This window comes from Dipodomys merriami, unplaced genomic scaffold (genome assembly GCF_024711535.1).
Source record: "Dipodomys merriami isolate MVZ:Mamm:240054 unplaced genomic scaffold, mDipMer1.0.p SCAF_5, whole genome shotgun sequence".
Taxonomy (NCBI): domain Eukaryota; kingdom Metazoa; phylum Chordata; class Mammalia; order Rodentia; family Heteromyidae; genus Dipodomys; species Dipodomys merriami.
In genome coordinates, this window is record NW_027206068.1 from 57,546,319 (window position 1) to 57,569,107 (window position 22,789).

Sequence of the window (22,789 nt, forward strand, 5' to 3'; positions counted from 1 at the left end):
TTACCTTAATATGTAACTGTAATCCCTGTGTGCATCACCTTGACAATTATATATATATATATATATATATATATATATATAAAGAGAAAGCTATGATAAGCTAAGATATGGGTCCAACCCAGTTATCCCTCAGTGGATGAATGGATCAAGAAAATGTGGTATAGATACACAATGGAATTGTATTCTTCCATCAGAAAAAATGACATCACCCCATTTGTATGGAAATGGGAAGAGTTAGAAAAAATTATTTTAAGTGAGGTAAGCTAGACCCAAAGAAACATAGCCTCCATGTTTTCCCTCATTTGTAATAATTAGTAAATATCTAGGATAGTCCTAGCAGAGCATCACAATAGCTATGTACACATGACCATATAAAATGATGCTAATCAAATGAGGGGTTTTTTTTGTTTCTTTGTTTTTGTTTTTAAAGTACTGTGTGAAGTTATTTCTTTTTTCTTTCATTTTTTTCCTTTGGTTTATCCCCTGTTGTCACTGTTTTTTATTTTGGTACCCTGTAGCTTGTATATACATTTATCTGATTTGGGGAAGGGTAGGGGAATAACAAAATGGTGAGACAAAGGACAAAGGGTAAACTAAAAAGACAGAGATAGTCACCAGACATTATGTTGGAAATGAACTTTACAACTTGGTGGGGATGAGAGTAGGGGGGTAAGGGAAAGTGGGAATAAACAAGGGAGGGTGTAATAATTTTCCACAAGAAATGGTCTCATTACCTTACTTATGTAACCGGAATCCCTCTCACATTACTCTTACAGTACAATTAAATTATTTTTAAAAGCTATGATAGTAAACGTTACTTGTATTTTCATTGTAGTGAGCATCACTGTCTAAATCTGAAGCAAAAGTAGGAAGACCTTGATGAAAAGACAAATAATGACTGAATTTTATATGCATTTACCAATGAAGCCAATCTGTTATAGATATTCATCTACCAGAACAACCAAATGAGGCCATGTGGGTAAAATGAAACAATAAAGGACAGTGAGTATACTGAAATAAATTTGGTATTTTTTTTTATTTCTCTAGTCCAAAGAACTAATATAGGATAGTTTAAATGTTTCTTAAAAATGAGCCAGAAAAGTTAAATAACTTCTGAATCCTGTTATTAACAAACTGAAATTTTGTAATCTTTTTTTCTTGAAGTGACAAGGTCCTTGGTCCTAACCTTTGCATCTCAGTGTAGACTTGACTTTCATGCGTTATTTTTACTACTGGTTTATATCTCCTACTTTCACTTTTACAGTTACTGCTTTGCCCCAGACTTAATGTAGTATAAGGTCAGTGTCAAACAATAAAGTTACCAAGGTTGATTGCATATAAATAGATACTATCTTGTAAGTTAAAAAATATGTATTCATCAGCTAATTTTGAAGGGCAACGTGAACCAATGACATTGCAGGCAATGAACTGAATGTGATATTGCACAAATTTCTTTCTTCCTCAGATTGAACAATCTTAGGCCCTGATTGCTCAAAAACGTTGCGGATCATCTTGTTCTTATCTAAAGCTTGCTCTTGCGATTACTAAATGCAATGTAAAAAGTGTTGACGGGAAGTAATCAAGTCTTGGGCTTGCATCTACCATTGTGGCCATGCAGGTTCAATCTCTAATCATTAGTAATGTGCAGCTACCCTCCCTTGCCCAATACCTCAATTATTTTAATAGCTCTCAATCATGTCACTTCATCAAATCATTATTCACTGTAGTGAAGTTGAGAGCGGGACATCATTAATATTTATACCTAGGAGGTAAGAAATCATATGATGTGCCCATATAAATCAACTCGAAATATTTTGTTTACTACTGTGCTCTAGATTCGTGGAATGATATTTTTAGGCATATACCCTCATACTGAAACATCTTGGGGATTTAATGCCAGCTTCACCAAAGGAATGCTTTGGCAATTTCTTAATCCCCTCAAATTAAATGGATAGTATGCCAATTGGACTCTACTTCGTTGATAGTGTGGTAGCATATAGATATCAAAGGGCTCTGTAAAAGTTACAGAATTCGAATGGGAAATCGGTTCAGCAAATTTTGGCGGCATCGTGTATGCAAAGATAGTGGAACTATTGCTGGCCTTTGGCTGTTAGTATTCAAAAACAATCCATGGTTGTGTTTTAAACTTCTGGCAGAACTGGAGCAGTTGCATTCAAGCTACTTTGATATTGTTCTATAATGGAATCCACCTGGAAGCAATTTGGCAAAAGAAGGAAAATTTTGCTGGAATACAGGAAGAGAAGGGGCAAAAACAAAGAAAATAAAGAAGAGCTTCAAGTCCAAAAGCAAATAGGATTTAAGAGGTTCCTGCTGTTACTTTAGGCTACTCATGAAACTCTCAATTACTCAGTTGACATACCTGCAAAGTACAGATAAGAATAGTTGCTCTGTGTCTATCTTCAATTCGGTAAGACTCTTGAAAGGAATAAAAGTTCTATAGGGCCACATATGCATGCAGTATAGAAGTGGTACTCCAATTGCTTTGCATTATTCTGAAAATGAATTCTCTCCTACATTAACACAGAGTTTGACTTTACAGCAGAAAAAGAAGTTACAGGAGTTTTTTTGCTGTTAGCATATTTTTGTTGCTTCAAAATGTAGAAGGAAAGTTCTTGAAATAATTAGTAACATGTAAAGGATAATAAAACATGATTATTAAAATAAAATAATCCTGCCTTTTCAACTTCTAATAATTTTGTGGGTTTTTGAAGACTGTTTTTCTAAAATTATTACAATCCTTAATAGGCACCAAAAAAATAAGCAGAGTTGCATATGGTTGTACATGCTTGTAGTCCTAGCATTCAAAAGAATGAGACAAAAGGATCATGAGGTCCAGGCCAGCCTGGGTTACATAGTATGACTATGTCTCAAAAAATTAACAGTAAAAGCAATAAACATGCTTTCTAGCTGGAACTCTTTGCACAGAAGATATTAGTTTCTGCTAAGTCAACACAGGAATTTTTTTTCTTGGGGTGGGAAGAGAATATAAGCAATTAGACATGAGTTCTGAACTTTCCTTTTTTGCTCTTGTATAGTTCAGCAATGAGAACATACTGATTCTCTTTTCCATGGTGGGATAAAAGCAGATATATTCTTTGGGGGAAACACAGTTGTTCTATATAATTATGTTTCAACCAACAATCAAAGGCTTATATGTTTGTGATCTAGGAAATTATAACGTATCTGAAAATTCCAATCACTTGGTGTCTTCATATCATAGTAAAATGCAGTACTCACGGGTTTGTGATAACACTGGATCACAACCCAATGCTAATATCTAGCATCTAGGTTTGGATAAGTACATTCTGCTGTTCTCAATGACAATAATGAATAACACTAAAATTTTCAGAATATACTTCTACCATTAGTTGGTATATGACTATAATAAGCATATGCTATAGTTACTTATTCCTTAAGAAGTAGTATGGACATGGAAGGCAGATCATATTCAGAATACCTTAAGTTGAAAGATAACTAGTATTTTACAAAATAAAAATGATTAAAAATATAACTTCAAATGAAATGAATTGTGGTCTCCAAAATTTATATGTTGAAATCTTAAGTTTTGGTAATGGTAATTAAGGGATCAAGTCCTAAAAAAATAACCCTCAAGGAAATGCATCCAGTGGTATACCTTCCCCAACTCTGTCCTACCTTCCCAAAATGCCATTATGTGACTCAACCATCAAGAGATTGATTTATTCATTAGGTCAGATTCTTCATGACCTAATTGTCTCTGGAAATGCCCTCCCAGACACAAACACAAGTAAGTTTACGTAAATGTCCAGATGTGCATGTTGGCATATTTACCAATACAGTTCATATATACATATATATGTATATATTTGTTCAAATTATGTTTACATAGTAAATTATATTTTGAAGTAATCCTAAAATGATGATAATATTCTTCTCCAAGTATTTATGCAGCAAGTTATTTTATGATACTTTTTAGTCCCATTTAAATATAATGGTCATAGAAATATTCTAGAAGAAAATATTGACACTGAGAAGGCAAGATAATAAAGAATCAAACACCAATTTACAGGGAAAGGCTTTGAAAAAATATTCTTCTGTTCTCATCACCTTCTTCCTAACTCTGCTCTTTTCTAATCATCATACCCCCAAAGTAAAAAATATAGGATTGCTATGAATTTATGTAATAATTTTTCTTTTGATATTCAAATTTCATATTTCATATTGAATGATCACTGTGGGAAATGAACTTTACAACTATAGCAGGGGAGGCCTAGAGATGGGAAGGGATGGGAAAGGGAAACAAAGGAGGAGGCTACAATGCTTGATAAGAAATGTACTCGTTACCTTGCCCGTGTAATAGTAACTCCTCTGTATGGTATTTTCACAATAAAAAATGTATAAAATAATGAAAAATAAAAATTAATAAAATTGATGATGAATATATCAAGGTTAATTTAAGTTATCTATTGTTGAAACACAAACATAAAGACATTCTCTGATTGTTGGTGGTCGCATGAGATTGTCTTGAGGATTGCAAGGTGGGATTTTCAGAGTTCACTACACCTTACATCAGAAAGTTGTATGTGCATTGTTCTTTCTCTCCACTACATGGTAAATGCTTATGGTAGATCCATTTATTCTATCTGCAAATGACCTTTGCCGATGATTTAACTTTTCTGCAAATGGCTTGTATTTAAACTTTAGTAAGAAACTCTATCATTTATACTTATCTGAAAAGTATCTATAAATTTTTATGACTTTAAAAAATGAAAACCTTCCTGCCCTAAAAAAACAAATGTTGATATAAAGTTCATAATTGTATATAGAATAAGTCTAAAAAATTCATAGCAAATCACAAATCACTAAAAATATAGTTTTACATACAGTGTTCTGAAAAAATAAAATATTCATCTGTCCTCATGCATTCCCTGTTAATCATTTAAAACACGTAACAGTCAGTTCAAAGCTCACTCTTGTAACTGGCCTTTTTCCTCAATATTCATAGGTCAGGGCTGCAGTGCTTACATATTCTATGTACAGACTTAATATTTTATATTTAGTTGTTAAATAGGAACCCTACATTATTAGTCATTTAATAGTTAATAAGATATACTCCATCTGTATTACTAAAGGCATAGTCATACATTCTTCATGAATGATTCCTGAATATTATTAAGTTGTAAGGTAGTTTTCAGCTTGGTAGTTTCATCCCTTCAGATGATACTTGATTTCATTTATTACTGTGATGACTGCATTGTGTTTGGCAGATATTGGAGTCAAGCGATGAAGGTCAAGGGTGCTGGTAAACATCCTCAAATGTATTAAACAGCCTACATAACAAATATTTACTTGGCCCCAAATGTCAGTAGTGCCCAGCATATGAAATCTTGCTTCAGCATTTTGAAAGGAAAATATGTTCTTTGAAGGACATAGATACTTTTGTTTTCCTGACAGCTAAATTAAAAATTGTAGAACAACAAAAGGTTTAAATTCATACATTGTATATCAAAATATGACACTGACCAATTTCTAATCATAATGCATCAGAAAATGTCTTATTTATAAATTAATTCAAAATAAATACCTATAGTAATATTTTAATATTGGAAATGTCTTCTCAAATTTAGATGATAGAAATAAAAAAGAATCCAATAAAACATTAAATTCACTTGATGGAATTTTCCCCAAAAAGAAAATTTCCCATGTTTTTAATGTTCTTTTCACTGTGGATCACAGTTGGATAAGCAGGTAAGTGGGTACAGAAAACTCTTAATGTGTTGGCAAAACCGAAAAAAATCACTTCTCTGGGTTTCCCCTTGACAAAAGGAAACACAAAAAACAAAAACCCAAAATACTCCGCAAACATGGATATTTGTGGCTACTTCTGTGTTCGATATTACAGAATTTTTGTTACAAATATGAGTTTGAACTCAAGTCCTTATGCCTTATAGGCTGATAATCCAACATTTGAGGCATACCACTAACATGGCTGGCTTAGTGCTTTTAATTTGAAGGTGGAATCTCACTGACATTTCTGAATTTGCTGGCTTTGAACTATGATCCTTCAGATCTAAGCCTTCTGACTAGCTAAGATTACAAGCATGAGCTGCCAGTGCCTAGCTCAAAATACAGAATAAAAATAAATAAATTTATTTAAATTAGCTCCTCCACAATAAACATATTTGATTTGAAAGAGAATACATATTCTTTAACATGCTATTCTTTAAGTAGGTTTTATACTCCTTTGAGTTATTTGCTCCATTATACTAAAAGAATTCTAGGATACCTTTACTATATTCATATCTAACATTGTAAATGAAATAAACATTGAAATGTTGCTGAACGTGCACAAAATATGATGCATATTGCAAAGATATATTAGTGCTCAAAAGTGAGAAATACTATTTCAGTAATTATGTTAATTTTAAAATATGTATGTAAATGTTACATGCCAGGATGTACTTACATCATTCCACTATTTTGCATTAATTGGATTAATTTCATCAAAATTACTTGTGTGTGTGTGTCCACATTTGAATACATGGAAATTTTGGGGTGTGATTCAAATTCTCATGAGAACTTCACAATTATGCTAAAGTTTTATAGTCCATACAATAAGATTATAACATTGGCCAATCAAAATTTATGTATTTGTTCTTTTGAGAAATGCAGATGCATCACCAGTTCTTTAATTTTTTTTTCAAATTAGGAAACATATTTTGAGATTTTTGAACTGAAAAATAATTTGCAACATTTTCAGAACTACAAAACTTGTCATTTTGAGTTGTTTCTAGTATCCCTAAATGAAGCCTTATAGCTGTAAGTGGTAATTTTATATTTTAAAATAGACTTTGAAAAGTCACACTAAATGAAATACTTTTATATGTTTAATTATTCATTATCTTTTGTCATTGCAAACAAAAGTAAAGACATAAGTAAAAACCATTAGATTTTGTCTTACCTAATCTCATTTGAGACAGGGAAAAGAATCCTCTATACTCATGTAGGTGTCTTTAATAATATTTTCACTTCAATAAAGAAAATATGTTTTTCCTTTTGAGTAATACGATCAGTAGCAATTCTTTACTTCAGATATCTAAGATGAAAGTCTGGGTCTTATGCACTGTAATAGGAAAAGCTTAGAAGATCTATCTCAGGCTTTCAAGCAGACAATCCACAGATAATCACAGTTCACTGTCAGAAATATTGCTTTAACCCACATTTCCTATATAAGAACTCAGTAATACTGAAAATGATACTTTATAGCAGAGAGGTCTCGGGTGATTGTGATCAGTTCCAGGAAGAGAAGTGTTCAAATCTATTGCAAAAAAAATTAGAAAGTGAGATCTTTAAAGTTATAGTTAAGTGATTTCAATAAACATATGAAATAGCCAATTAAGTTGTAAAACAAGCATTTTCAAAATCAAAGGGAAAGAATGTCAGAAAAATAAGTGAGCTATGAAGGGAAAATATGTATGGGTAATAAAAACATTTGGGACTGAACACAGACAAAATCTGACACAGGTAATATAAAAATGATCACCCTAAGACAGTACCATTGTGAATTAAGCAAGAGCAAATTCAGCATGAATTCACCATGACTTCATTAAGAAACACTTTTAGAAAAAAAAATCTAGAAATAAGGCTTCATCTGATATCTAGGTTTTAAAGTTATTATCTAGTCATGATAAAACTTTAAATGAACCATCACAGCAAGAGCAATATTAAAATGATAAGATTCTATATGAGAGTATTTACAAAATACTATACTAAATTACCATTCTTACATATTAAATTTTATCTTTCTCAATTTAAATTACTCTTATTGTCTACTTCTCTACATATTTATATGTGTTTTAGGTTTTCATTATTCACATCCAAACTTAGATTTACATGATCTAGTGGTGAAGTTGTGATGATGTCTCCTCTGTATGTTCCATTCAGATAATAATTCCCATTTGGGGAGATTATATATCTGTTCATTCCTTCCTCATATCAACTCTGGTACCATTACCCCCTTTAAAGTATTTGAGATATGGCTATGGTCCTTACATTAAAGTGCAGATATAGGGCTGGGAAGTTGGCTCAGTGGTAGAGCACTTGCCTTGCATGCCTGAGGCCCTGGGTTCAATTCCCCAGCATCACATAAGCAAAAAGAAGAAAGCCAGAAGTGGTGCTATGGCTCAAGTGGTAGAGTACTAGCCTTGAGCTGAAGAGCTGAGGGACAGTGTTCAGGCCCAGAGTTCAGGCCCCACGACCAGACCAAAAAAATAAAAAAAATAAAAAAAAAATTTAAAGTGCAGATATAATCTTTTTTTTTTTTTTTTTTTTTGTCGGCCGTGGGGCTTGAACTCTGGGCCTGGGCGCTGTCCCTCAGCTCTTCAGCTCAAGGCGAGCGCTCTACCACTTGAGCTACAGCGCCACTTCCGGTTTTCTGGTGGTTTATTGGAGATAGGAGTCTCACGGTCTCTCCTGCCCGGGCTGGCTTTGAACCGCGATCCTCAGATCTCAGCCTCCTGAGTAGCTAGGATTACAGGCGTGAGCCACCAGCGCCCGGCGCAGATATAATCTTTTTAAGAGAAATTTTAACTATAGAAGGAGAGAGAAATTGGTAAATGTTGTAGATAAATATGCAATTTCTCAGACGGTATCAGTGACATAACAATTGTAATTTATGAGTAATTTCTCTTACTATTTACCTACTCTTCAGGAACTGAAACAGCAATTGCTTACAATTTCTTTAGTACAAATGCCCTTTCCTCCATTTTCTTTCCATTTCAATTTGAATGTACAAAAAGCAGTAGAATTTAACTTGTGTTACAATGTAAGACTACACAATAACATTCCCCAAGAGACAATGATGTATTACTTTGACTAAAAAAAAAAACCATAAATAAGTGATGTAACCATTTGTCAGGAGCTGATCAACTCACCAGCTGAGTGTGAGCCACAATTTTAATAGCATAACAGTTTTGGATATAGTTCTTGTATTCCTGATTGTAACAAAATGAATGGGTGGTTTGTTAAGTTTGGCATGTTGCTGAAATCCTAAATTGGGATAGAATTACCTAGTCAAACTTAATCATCATGTCAGTATTCTTTATGACAAACAACAGTTCAGATGAGGGACTTCACAGACTCTCAGGGAACTTACAGAGCTCATCAATCTATGTTTTGGAGGTATTAATTAGTGGCTTCTCCTCATGATATATTGCACTCTTGTGAAGAACTGACGAGCCAGTAGGGGAGTGTGTGGAATAATTCATTCTCTGAAAACACATAAACTAATGGGAGAATCAATGTAGAAACAGTGAAGTTACTATCAGGAAAATAAGTTTTCATTTTACATTTTAGGATATGTTATGAGATTGTTAAAATTAGATGTTGAGTGGGCACACATGACTCATGCCTGTAATCCTATTCAGGAGGCTGAGATCTGAGGAAGCCAGCCTGGGCAGAAAAATCTGTGAGACTCTGAAGTCCAACGAACCACCAGACAATTGGAACTGGAGTTATGGCTCAAAGTGGTAGAGTGCTAGCTTTGAGCAAAATAGCACAGGGACAGGGTCCAGGTCAGAGTTCAAGCCCCACGACCAACAAAAAAGAAAAAATATATATTAAAAATTAGATACTCATTTTCCAAGCTTGGTACTATCCATCTCCAATATATAATATATAATATATAAGAATATAGACTAAAACTACCAAATCTTAGCCACCATTGAGACCTGTCATTGTTAATAAAATTGCAGTACATTTTTAGAGCTATTCTACCTGAAAGTAGTGTTCTACTACTTGGGTTTTTTTTTTGTTTGTTTACTCTGGAATCTTAAAAAATAAGTTCATCATTAGGCATTATCCTTGACAATGAAGATAAGAATCATTGAATTTCAACTCTGATGTCATCTTTTCTAGGAAACCATTTGTATTATTCCAGTCAGTATTAGAGGAATAACTTCCTCTGTCTTGATGTACAAACAGGTTCATAGTGTACTTTAATGAGCCCACCTTTCTGTGGCCTTTTTTGTTGAGGTAAGCGGATACACTATATGTTTGGATCTCTAAGAGATGCTACAGCATAGTGTGGTGAATGTTGGTTGAGTGAACTGAAGATGTGATCCCAAAGTGTCATGTGGAAACTTCAATAAGAGTAGCTCAGTGTTTGGGGGAGGAGTTACAGACAATGCACTGGAAGCACAGAGGAAGGACAGATGCCACTGGGTGGTGTGCCCACATGTGTGCAGAAGCCTGGGACACAGGGTGGAGGCAGACTTTAGTGTTGGAAGAGTGATGTGGAGAGACAACAGAAAGGGCAAATGGGGGAAAAAGGAAACTGTAAACATTAACTATTCATTGTAACACAAGATAAAGAAGTTTCTGGGTATGTTAGTTACCCAGAAACAGACTGTATAGATATTTTTGGAATCTTTTTAGTAGAGTTGGGAATTTTGATTTAAAAAAAGACAAAAGTAAGGCAATTATTGACAAATTTTAATGTCCACATGGATGGGTTATTGTAATAGTATTTGCTTACTGTCAGGTTGCTTTCATATTCAGGCCAGTGATTGAGGCAGCACCCAGGACAGCATATTTATGAATTTATTTGGCCTAGGAAATTGTCTGATGACAAGTCAGCAGTTAGACTAAGATTTAATCAAATATGACTGTCCTTTGGATCATTTCTGATTCTTAAATGCTAGAACAAATGTCTCACAGTAAAATACTTCTGTAAAATTCCAATAAGAAAATACATAAAGAACATTAAACAATTGTATTTATATGTTTGTATTTATAAAAATTAAATGTGATAATATCCATGTTTTAATACACTGATTTTTTCATCCAAACCATTTTTCCAAATTTATGGGATATCTGTAGACATAATTGCTAGATTTAATTTTCCATATGAGTGCTTTTATATTTCTATTGTTTCCTAATGTATCTTTATAATCATATTTCATTAGGTATCTTCAGAATCATATTTAAGGCTGGCAATTACAAATAATTATCTCAATAATCAAATTTGCTTAGTGAGAAGACATGATAGTTTCATAAAAGGGAAAAAATAGTTCTTTTCTCTCAGTTAACATTAAAAACTTCATTTTACCCAGGTTTGTGTTGGTACTGTTGTTAAAACAAAAAAACAGAAAACAAAACAACCTGCATTTATCTTTTACTCCTCAATGAAAGAACCAGACCTGATATTTCTTGAGAAAAAATTGGTATTGTTAGTCTATAATTCAGAATATATGACCTGATGAGCCATTTATCTCCCCTACATGCCAGAGTCAGTGGTTGTTTGGTTTTGATCAGTGAGGCGAAGTGAGCAGTTCAGCTTCATTATTTCATGGCCCTGAAGGAATTCACCTGGATATATTTTATTTTCACTTCTCTAGCAGTTGTTTTATAACAGTTCTTACATCTGTTTATTATATTGTTGTTTACATCCAAAATAGTATGAAAAGTAGAGTTTAAAAATAAATGATCGCTTTCATATGTAATGAATACAAAAAATCAAATTTATATGCGAAATGAAATTATATGAAAAATGGAATATGATCATATGATCATGGTTTTATAGCTTCCACACTAAATACAAATTACAAACAAATATATTTAAAGTATCATTGAAAATATGAAGAGTCACATTATCCAGAAGCAAATGTACCCTTTGCCTGACTTATAACCTAGCTATAACTTTTCTGTTTTTAGCTTTTTAAAATAAATGTAATTTTCCAAAACACACTATTACCAAACAAAAACTATACATCTAAGATTACTGAAAGATGTTTAATTTATTGCACTAGTAGGTTAGCAGAAACTTCAAATGCTGTTGACTGGGATTAAAAACTAAATATAAATATGTAGTGCCTATTTTTAAAAATAATTTTATCTGGATCTTTATTGTTTTATAAGGAGAAAAAGATGATGCATTCTTAATATCTCAAAAGGAAGAAAAATCACCTCTTATTAAGCAAGCTCTTACTTAGCTTAGGTCATTTGTAGTCATTCTGTTTCTCTAACAGGATGATGTTGGTCATTAACAAACCCTTGAAACTCTCTCTATGGATCTCTCTATGCAGGGCTGAATGTCCTTACCACATGCTAACTGCCTTCCCAGAGTGACTGGCCCAAGAGAATAAGAAACCAGCTATAGTAGATTTGATGACACTGGCCTAGAAGTCACATTTATAGTTTCACCAATATTGTGCTGATTAGGTCAACCCTATTTACTGTGAAAGCTACAAGTAGCATGAATACTAGAAAGTGACCTCTTCACAGCCATCATGGGGACTGACTACGGGAGAGTTACACAGATTTCCAAATTAGGTACTTTGATAAGACAAAGACAAAACAAAACAAACAACCCCCCTCCAAATAAACACAAATAAAAAACCTCTACTAATAGCTGATCTCAAGAGAGAGATGATGGTAAATATCCTTGAGAAATAATCATACAAGATTGAAGGGAAGGAATGATGAGTGGAGTCACAAGCTCAAAGCCCCATCTGTATTCCATACAGTCCACAGTGTTGGGAGACATGACAAATCCTTCTCCACTGCACTCACACTCCCAAACACATTGCACATGCTTCCCTGGGTTTTCTTTTGTATTTAATGTCAATGTCAATGGTTAAGCAAACATGTTCCACGGTGCAATGTCATTCTTGGTCTTTTTCTTGGTTTTCATTTGTGAAAAAATACAATCTTTGGTATAAATTCTGTAAAAAAAAAAAAGTTATAGATTAAATTTTTCTTTTTCTTACTCCACTGAAGTAGTCTCATATCTATTCTTTGTTCATCAAAATACTTTTCCCTTCATATTGTATTGTGAGTCTCTCTATTTCTGTATTCATGATGATGGTTCTACAAGACAATCAAGCAATGGACATCCTGACAGAAAAGAATGAAGACATTGTTGTGACAAATGTTTATTTTATTAGGTAATTAAAACAGAGTCTTACTAGACAAAATTCACAATTCTCCTCCCTCAGCTTCCTGAGTGCTGGTCTTAATGTGTGTACCACCACACACATCTGGGTGATAGAGTTTTGTTTGTAGTCACTGGATTTGTGGTACTAGATTTACAAACATAAATGACTTTGTGTATTATTCTGGGTATTTCTTGCAGTGATTTAAGTTTTTCCAAATAATTTCCTTGAAAGCATTTTCTGAATAAGAAAATTCAAAGAAAATGTACTAGTGAATTAACTAGGGACCTTTAAAAAAGAATTTACACGAAGATCAAGTAGCCTTGGCTTTTTTATTTTAGCATCTCATTTTAATTCCAGGAAAAGGTGAAATGTCTTGGAGGCTGTTGACCTCTCTTTCAAGCTACTTTCTGTCTTTGAAGGACTGTGTATGTTGTAGGCATTTGTCTCTTGATTCTGACATTTTAGCATTCATTTGATAGATTAATAGAGAAACTGCCAGTGCTCAATTCTTTCTTCTTAAGACTTCTGGCCCAAGCATATGCTTGTGGGAAGATTTCCTGTTGCGCTAGGAATAACTTTAAGAATCTTAAGCCAGTTTGAAGAAATATACCTTCTTCAAAGCCGGCTTTCATGTATCCGAAACCATGAAATTCCTTGATTGACGACTGGCTGATCCTTGATATTATCAGACTCTAAAAGTTGTAGTTTCTGGATTCATCTGACTTTTTTTTGCCATTTTAATTTGCTGTAGTGCACTAGGTATGCATTTTTCAATAGAGATATTTCTGAGTTTAGGAATAAAGCTAATTGTATTTAAAAATATTAATTATAGACCAAAATTAATTTTACATATACCATTTGAATATAGATTTGTATTCATTTATTTCCAATTATGAATTATGTCTTTTTATATTTCAGTTGCCAAGAGTTTTTCTCATGTCCTCAGACATATGTGTTCAATAACTGTTTGATGAATGAATGAGCAAAGAATCGAGAAGAGAATTGATAGTAGGGAAAAACACATTCTGTTTTCAAAGTCATCCTCAAGTTCAGAACATTATTGACAAATGACACAGATTATATATCAGATCCTGAATCAGAGCTATTGGGTGATAAAATATAATTTTAGCCACAGCTTTAAATTGTATGCATTAACTTTAAATTACTACGTAACAAACCATAATGATCTGGGATTAAGAACAATATCTATTTAGTATTGCACAGTTCCAGTAGGGTGGAAACTGGATCACATGAGGGTATGTATTCTATTAATTGGCTCAATAGGTTGAAAACAAGAAGTCATTTATGCTTCTGACTGTTTCCTGGGGATTGAGATATTCGTAGGAGATTTCAGGCTTAAACCATAAGTTCCAAGCCCTTGATATTTTTTATTCAGTATCCTCTTCATAAACCTTTACTTGGTTTCTACTACAGTTCATAAATAGTTGAAATTGAGGTAAATATTACTAAGTTTAGATTTTTGCTTTCAAGTTTTTCACAATGTAATACAAAATGTGTCATGGAAACAACATGCAAATATAGCAATGGCTATATTGTAATACATATGCATACTTTATATATATTGTATCATATATATGTCATATATCATATATATACACACATATACATATATACAGATGGTGACAAAACCTAGAGAGTAATAAAATCTACCACATCTTTTGCCACCAACTAGTTGTCAAAGAACAATGCTGATTATGTTGTTGAATATAACTAATCAAGCAAATACCTCATTTTATAGGAACTGATGTAGGTTCTCAAGATCCTTACATAAAATATATTAGAAATTTAAACACTGATGTCAGTATTTAAACAATGAGTAGTTTAAGGTATAAAGTGGCTATGAACTGAAACTTTATGTGAACTAAAATATTCACATATAGTGTATGTATAACCTGACTTATGTTCTGAACCCCTCTGTATATCACCGTGGCAATGATTATTTTAAATGAAAGAAAGAACCATGGCAGAAAAATACAATTGATTACTTGACATAAAAATACCACATATAGAAAATTTGCCTCACTTAATATCTGATAATATTAAGAAAGAAGATGGCCTATGGGAGGTAATTTGGTGTAAACTGGGTCATGAATTTGGGATGTAGGCATGGTTTAAGTGGTCAAGCATCAGTCAAAGGAAGATCAGGCTGTGAGTTCCTAGCTCAGTACAGTAAGAAAAAGAAATGAGAAGAATCAGTATTCTATAAGCAGAGGTAGTAACTAGAATTCTTCTTTCTTTTCCCTGTATATTCTGTCTCTCTCAGGTAAAGATACCACAGGAAGACACCATTTGAAAGTCAAGAAGAGGACTTTCACCACAGTCCAAGTTAGCTAGCACTGTGACGTTAATTTTTGCAATTCATAGAGTATAAGAAGTACCTTGCCATAAAAGAAGTAGCTGATATTCTTGTAAGATGGAATTAATGCACCAGGTAAATTCATGATACAAAGATGAAACATCACATCTTTTGTAATGCTTAGCATGGGATGAGCAGTATGAGCAGTGGGGACTCATTTAACCGTGGGTGCACATATCCATGGTGGGGGGGGGAGGGTGTTCAGCATTCTTGGGTCAGGAGAGTTAATGCAGATAAGTCTGGTTCCCTTCTGATCTTAGCTGGAGTAGGGGGAGGGACAATCCGTTCAATAAATTAGCCAGATTGCAATAGCAAGTGTCATTGTTCTGTGGCATGCACTGTTCTTTGCTCATTGGAAAGGAAAATCTCCCATTCTTACGTGCCTGGAAGCTGGGCTAGACGGCCCTGAAGAGGGCAGCACTGGAAGCTCCCTGTCAATGAAGCTGACAGGCATAAATGGACCGGGTTCTCAACCATCCTCAACCCTGATGCAGAATTCCTGTCAAGACAGGAAAGAGGAACAAGACATGCTGACAGATATCACCCGCTGTAGGTACGAGCAATCCCCCATAGGCCATAGACTGTCTGTCACAGCTCTTTGAGGGAAAGCAAAGATGGGACCAGCAGGCATGGCAAACAAATCTCATCAACTTTATGGATGCATTAAGACATGGCAACACAGACAATCTGTGCATGAGAGCACTGAGTGTATCTTCACCACCATTGCTTCCCATTTCCTTTTCATTTTTAACTGAAATTAAAAAAAGTATTTTCTCCAAATGGCAACATAATATATAATGTAGATTATAGATAGCCCATTTCCTATGATGAAAATAGGTCTTACATGGTAGAAATAGAAGGATTTTACTTTCCAAGTGAGTATCACACATAGACTGCATTACGAACCTCATACGAAACAGAAACATTTAAATTTTCTAAGTAGAAATTTTTAATGAAAATATGACTTGTATGTTTATATTCCTCAAGTTTAATTGAAACAATTGTCAGTGGTGGATATGTTTAAGGCGAGGTCGAAAATACTAATTTAATTTAGTTGTAACTAAATTTAAAAATCTCTATTCTTTAGTTTGGAATAATACGCTTCAAGTACTTTCGTTAATGCAATAGAATTTATTATTTTTGCAGAAGAAAATATCAGTTCCTAAGTTGTCTGAATCTCTGTTTTTATATAATGAATATAGTTTTTCCAGTCTTAAAGGTTTTAGACAAAAATCTGTGACACTTTGCTAAAAGTCTAAGTACACTTAAAACTACCCAAACTAGCTATAAGAATATGTTTCTCACTGCTTTTTGCAGTTTCTACATGATTTTCAATGTTACATGAAATGCATAATTTCTATAAAAATGGAGTTATTTTTCTAGGTTTATGTACACAGATGTAAATTAAGTTAGAGTAATGTGGCTTTATAATACAATGCCTACCTATGACACAAGTTTTTCATTTCTTGCTGAAAAATTGTACCAGCCTAAATCCAAGTTCAGGTTGGGAGTGGGGAGGGAAAGTACAGAAGGTGAAGTAGGATGAGTATGGTCAAAACATTTTATGTATGCATTTGAAAGTGAATCAGTGAAGCTTTTAAAATGGTTTGGGAGAAGAGATGAAGGACAGGGAGGGAATGTGAGTGTGATCAAAGCATACTGTGTACACAATTTTAATTCTGTAATAATAGTATAGTCAGGGTGATTGAATCTTGTAATGGTAGCATGCACCTTGCCAACTTCAGTAAAAGCTAGAAGCTATTTGCATGTTTCTTTTGATTTGCCAAATGAAACTCTACAGATAGAGTATTGCGATTCTATTCCAATAGTAATTTTTGTTTTCATGTTTTATTCACTTGCTAGTCCATCTGTGACATGTACTTTACACTAGTCAGAGAAGATATCGTCTGTTTTGGTACGGTACATATGTATCTAAGGATCTGTGAAAAACACAGAGAATGTCTTAACTCTCATAAACACTAATAGAATAATTAAATTCCACTCGAAATTGCATTTTTCTGGATTGGTTCCTTATCTTAGCTATGGTAAATGATGCTGTAATAAACATAGTTGTGCTGGTAGCTTTTGTATGGTCTTGTTTGTGATCATTTGGGTAAATGCCCAAAAGTGGGATTGCTGGGTCATAGGGGAGCTCTATGTGGAGGCTTTTGAGGAAACTACATTCTACTTTCCAAAGTGGTCGAACAAGTTTACACTCCCACCAACAATGCAGTAAGGTTCCCTTCTGTCCACATCCCCTTCAGCATCTGTTGTTATTAGAGTTCTTGATTATAGCCATTCTAACTGGGGTGAGGCAGAATTTCAATGCTGTTTTGATTTGCATTTCTTGTATGGCTAGAGAGGTGAGAATTTCTTCATGTGTCTATTTGCCATCCTTGTTTCCTCTTCAGAGAAAGTTTCTCTTTAAGTCATTAGCCCACTTATTTATTGGGCAGTTGTTTCTTTGAAGAGTTGTTGTGGGGGGATTTAATTTTTTGAGTTCCAGGTATATTTTAGATATGAGACCTTTGTCCGTTGTATGGCTAGTGAAGAACTTCTCCCAATCCGTGGGCTTTCTATTGATCTTGTCAGCTATGTCCTTTGCCATGCAGAAGCTCTGCAATTTCATGCAATCCCATTTGTCCAACCTTTCTTTGAAAGGTTGAAACCTAGGCTTTCTCCTATTCAGTTCTATAATGTTTTCAGGGTGTCTGCTTTGACTCTGAGGTCTTTGGAGTTGATTCTGGTGCAGGGTGATATGTAAGGATCTAGCTTTAGTTTTCTACAGGTGATTAACCAATTTTTCCTATAGATCTGTGGGTTCATTTCTGGGCTTTCAATTCTATTCCATTGTTCCTGAGGTCTCTTCTTGTGCCAGTACCAAGCTGTAGATGCCCCTCAGTAGATGTGTGGATCAAGAATATATATATATATATATATATATATATATATGTATCTACATATATATATATATATATATATATATATATATAAATTCTGTGCCTCCATCATAAAGAATGTCATTGCCCCATTTGTTAGGAAATGGACAGACTTGGTAAAAATTATATTAAGTGAAGTAAGCCAGGTCCAAAGAAACATAGGTCCCATGATTTTCCTTATTTGCGAAAACTAGTATATATTGGACAATTAGAAAAGGTCAAAAGCTATATATATAAGACCAGATAAGATGAAGCTAAGTGAAATGAACCCCCCAAATAGGGACACAAGTGTTTTTTTTTCTTTCTTGCTATTGTTTCTAACATATTTATAAGGTACCATGTGATTTTTTTGTTGTTGCTTTGTATGTCCCTCCCCCACAGTATGACCCCTGTTTTCACTGTATTTGATATTGCTATAATTTGGGGGGGAAGAAAAAAACACAATGTTTAAATAGGGATACAGGTTGACTCATTGCAACAATGAGATGTACAAGACACTTTTGAAAAACAAACTTTAAAGTTTAGGTGTGGGGGGGTATGTAGTTGTGGAGGTGCGAGGGAAGGGATGGTAGGGGAAAAAAAAGGAGGAGGCAACAATGCTTGATGAGAAATGCACTCATTACCTTGATCATGCAACTGTAACCCCTCTGTACAGTATTTTCGCAATAAAAAACAGTGAAGAAAAGAAATTGCATTTTTCATCATTTTGCTTAAGAAATAGACTAAAGAGGAAAACAAGGGTTTAATTTGTGCTTATAATATATCATGATTTTGCCTCTAATGCAAACTGGGTTGTTCTTTCTTTCTGGTGAACTTGCTGCATACAATTTGTAAATTATAAATTATAGTTTGAATGGAAAACTGTATTGAGTTTCAAGTTTTTAAAAATGTCACACTTAGATTTACTAATATTTTTCTAAACAGTCTAATAGTTTTCTTTTTTGTCATTCGTGGGGCCTGAACTCAGGGCCTGGGCTCTGTCTCTGAGTTTCTTTGGCAATGCTAGCACTCTACCACTTGAGCCACAGTGCCACTTCTGGCTTTTTCTGCTTATGCGGTGCTAAGGAATCGAACCCAGAGCCTCATGAATGCAAAGCAAGCACTCTACCACTGAGCCAACTTCCCAGCCCTCTAATATTTTTTCTAAACAGTGTCTGTGCCCTTACAAAGTTTGTTGGGTGGTATTTTTCTTTTCTAAAGAGTCACCATGATGTTTGAGTGAAGTTACAAGTGGCAAACAGTCACCCTCTTCCGTACGACAAAGGAATGTGTGTGACAAAGTACTTGTTTCACCAACAAATGTGACAGAATTCACGAAGGAAAAATAGAGCTTCCTTTTCGGAAATAATTTGGTAGTGAATTAAATTGATTGAACAAACATATATAGCTCTGCAGATTTTCTATTTTATCCATGTCAGATTTGACATGTTGTGTTTTTCAAACAATGCCTCCATTTTATCATACTTGTCAAGTTGTTCTCAAAAAGCTGTCGTTATATTGCAATGCTCTCCTTTTTATTGTCTGTGAGATATAGAATGATACACCCTCCTTTGTTGCTGACATTGCTAATTTCTTTGCTAGGATGTTATCCAAGTGCATGAACTTTTTCAGAGCAGCAACTCTGACTTAATTTTAACTTCATATAGTTTATTATTAGCATTTTATTTTTAAATTAAATACATAAAATGCAAAAACTCTCTATTATTGCTTTTCTGAAATATATAGTGCATTAACAATTATCTTTGGATGCCCTCGTCTGCCATGTTACACCAGGACTTCTTAACTCTATGTAGAAGTAATTCACCCCCTACTGATCCATCTTTCCCATTCCATCCTCTTCTGCTCTGCATAATTACTAGAATAACTACAATAGTTAATTGTTAATAATTGGAGTAAACATTGTATGAACAATAAGAACTATTGGCCTACTAGTAAGGGCTATGTCATTACTGTTTTTTTCCCCAATTCTCCATGAATGATGTCATACAGTTCTTGTGTCTAATCAATTTTTAATTTATGTTGCCACTGGAAAGTGCAAAACATATAAATCAGATTTTTGAAGTGTAAGACAATAGTCAACCTCACAAATCTCATGGATGAGCAACATGTAATATTGGAACTTAACTAAAATTTCTCTGTTTATCTTTAATTGCCGAGATAAATGTTTACAAACACAAGTGATATTGTAAGTTTTTCTCAATCTCTTTTGTTAATTGTTACTTACTTATATATTTGGGCTGTGAGCCACCTATATTTGCAAATATTATACCGTCATGATGAATATATAGATTTGATGGATTATATTTAAGTTACATTTTTTAAATGTCACATGGCTGTACAGGAGATTACTGTCTCACATGTCATTTACAGTATAGTGCACCTCCATCAGAAACACACTGTCATACTTACTTACACTTATTCTTCCTTTACAAACTACATACTTTCCTCTTCCACTTACGTGCATTGGTATCATGACTATTCCTCAGCCCTTCCCTTTCTTATTCATTACTCCCTTTCCACTAACACCTCCCCATTCACTACCTGTGGCAGCTTCCTGATGTTGATACGTATTGTTAAACTGTCAGTTAATTGTTCACAAGGTTGACATCGTGAGTTTCATTCCTGCCTGCACTATACTTCAGTTTGTGAATATATGTATTTGTCCCTGTGTATGTTTACCTAATAGGTAGTAGTTTGGGTGTAAAACCCACATATCCACATTATGAAAAGAGAAAAAACATGCTTTGCATTTTGGTCTTGACTTAGTTCACTCAGAAATCAGAATCAAGTTGGTTGTTTGTTTGTTTTTTTTTGAACAGTATCTAGTTACTCAGTTATAGCCTTTAGAAATTGATTTACAGTGTTGATCAGCATGTTCTTATTTTGTTTATTTTGTTTATTTTGTTTATTCTTTCCTCTTGGCATTTTTATAGCATTTTAAAATAGATTTGGGCCCATAGCTTTTTATCATTTTTTTGAATTTTGATTTATTAAGCGAATTTCAGATCTAACAACTGTAAATTATTCAAGTCAGGATGTGAAAGAACGGAGTAGAATGAACTCATATTGGTCCACATACTCATAGGGCATGCCTGTGTGTTATATGTACAGGTACACAAAAACAAAGGTAAACCTTACCAGGACTTGAACTCAGGGCCTTGAATGCTTGCTTAGTTTTTTGTCCCAACAAAGACATTCTAGCACTTGAACCACCCCTCCCCCCTTTTTTGTTTTTGCTGATTAATTGGCGATGAGATGTCATACATTTTTCCCTCTGGACTGACTTCCAACTACAGACATCATCTCAGCCTCCTGACTACCTGGGATTACAAGGATAAGCCACTAGATCCCAGCAACAATCTTAAAGATACTTATTCTTCCATCAGAAAGAATGGCATTGCCCTATTCGTAAGGAAATGGAAAGAACTAGAAAAAGTAATATTAAGCAAAGAAAGCCAGACCCAAAGAAAAGTTGTATACATGGTTTCCCTCATCTGTTTGTCCGTTTGTTTTTTTGTTTCCCTCATTTGTAAAAAGTAGAATATGTCAGTGATATTCTTAACAGGGAATTCCAATAACCCAATTGCTAAGTGCATAGGACCACATATAATGAGGCATAACGACATGAACTCCAAGATATAGAAACAAGAGGTTTTATTATGTCCTGTATGTAGTTTTTTTTTTTCTTTTGGCTTTCTGTACCTTGTGTCTTGTCTGTAAGATTGTCCGATCTGTGGAAGGAACTGGAATCAGAGAAACAGCAGGAAAAAGGGTGAACTAAAGCCACATTGATATTTTCTTGATTAACACTATGTTGAAAATGAATCATACAACTTGGGAGGGGAAGGGAGATGGGAGGGGTAAGTGGGAGAAAATGAGGGAGAGGGTAACAGTGCTCAAAAACAAATGTACTCATTACCTTATTTATGTAACTGTAACCTTTTCCATAAAGATAAAAAAACTTTAAAAAATACTTACTAAAGGTTTGTTTAAAAAACAATGTGGGAAGAGGGAGATATAAACAATAAATATATGCTTTTCTCCTAGGATCTAGTGATAAGACATAAGTTAATACATTCATTAGAAACAAGAACAATAAATCAAACCATTAATAAATAAATGAAGGATGATCTGATTGTTGTTGTTGGAAAATCAATGTTTCACAAAAACCTATGGAACTGAGACAATTCCATTATTACTGGGTATTGTTATTATGCGTGCTATAATTTTTTATCATCAGATGAGAATTCTATATGATTCATGATGGTAACTCTTCAAGGAATTACTCTACCATTAATAGCAGAAAATAACTTTTTATCTATTTCAATTAAAAGTTTATCATGAGATAGAGAAAAGGGATGGCTTCTAGTTAAAAAAGAATGAAATGTGGAGATTTAAAAGTATGTTTCAGTGTTCAGAGCACTGCCTTTTCTTTCTTACTTAGAACATAACTGGAGGGATGATTTCACGATATTTGCTACAGGAAAAGCCAGCAAGTCAGAGCTAATTAAGCATCCCATAGCTTCCTTGTGACTGTC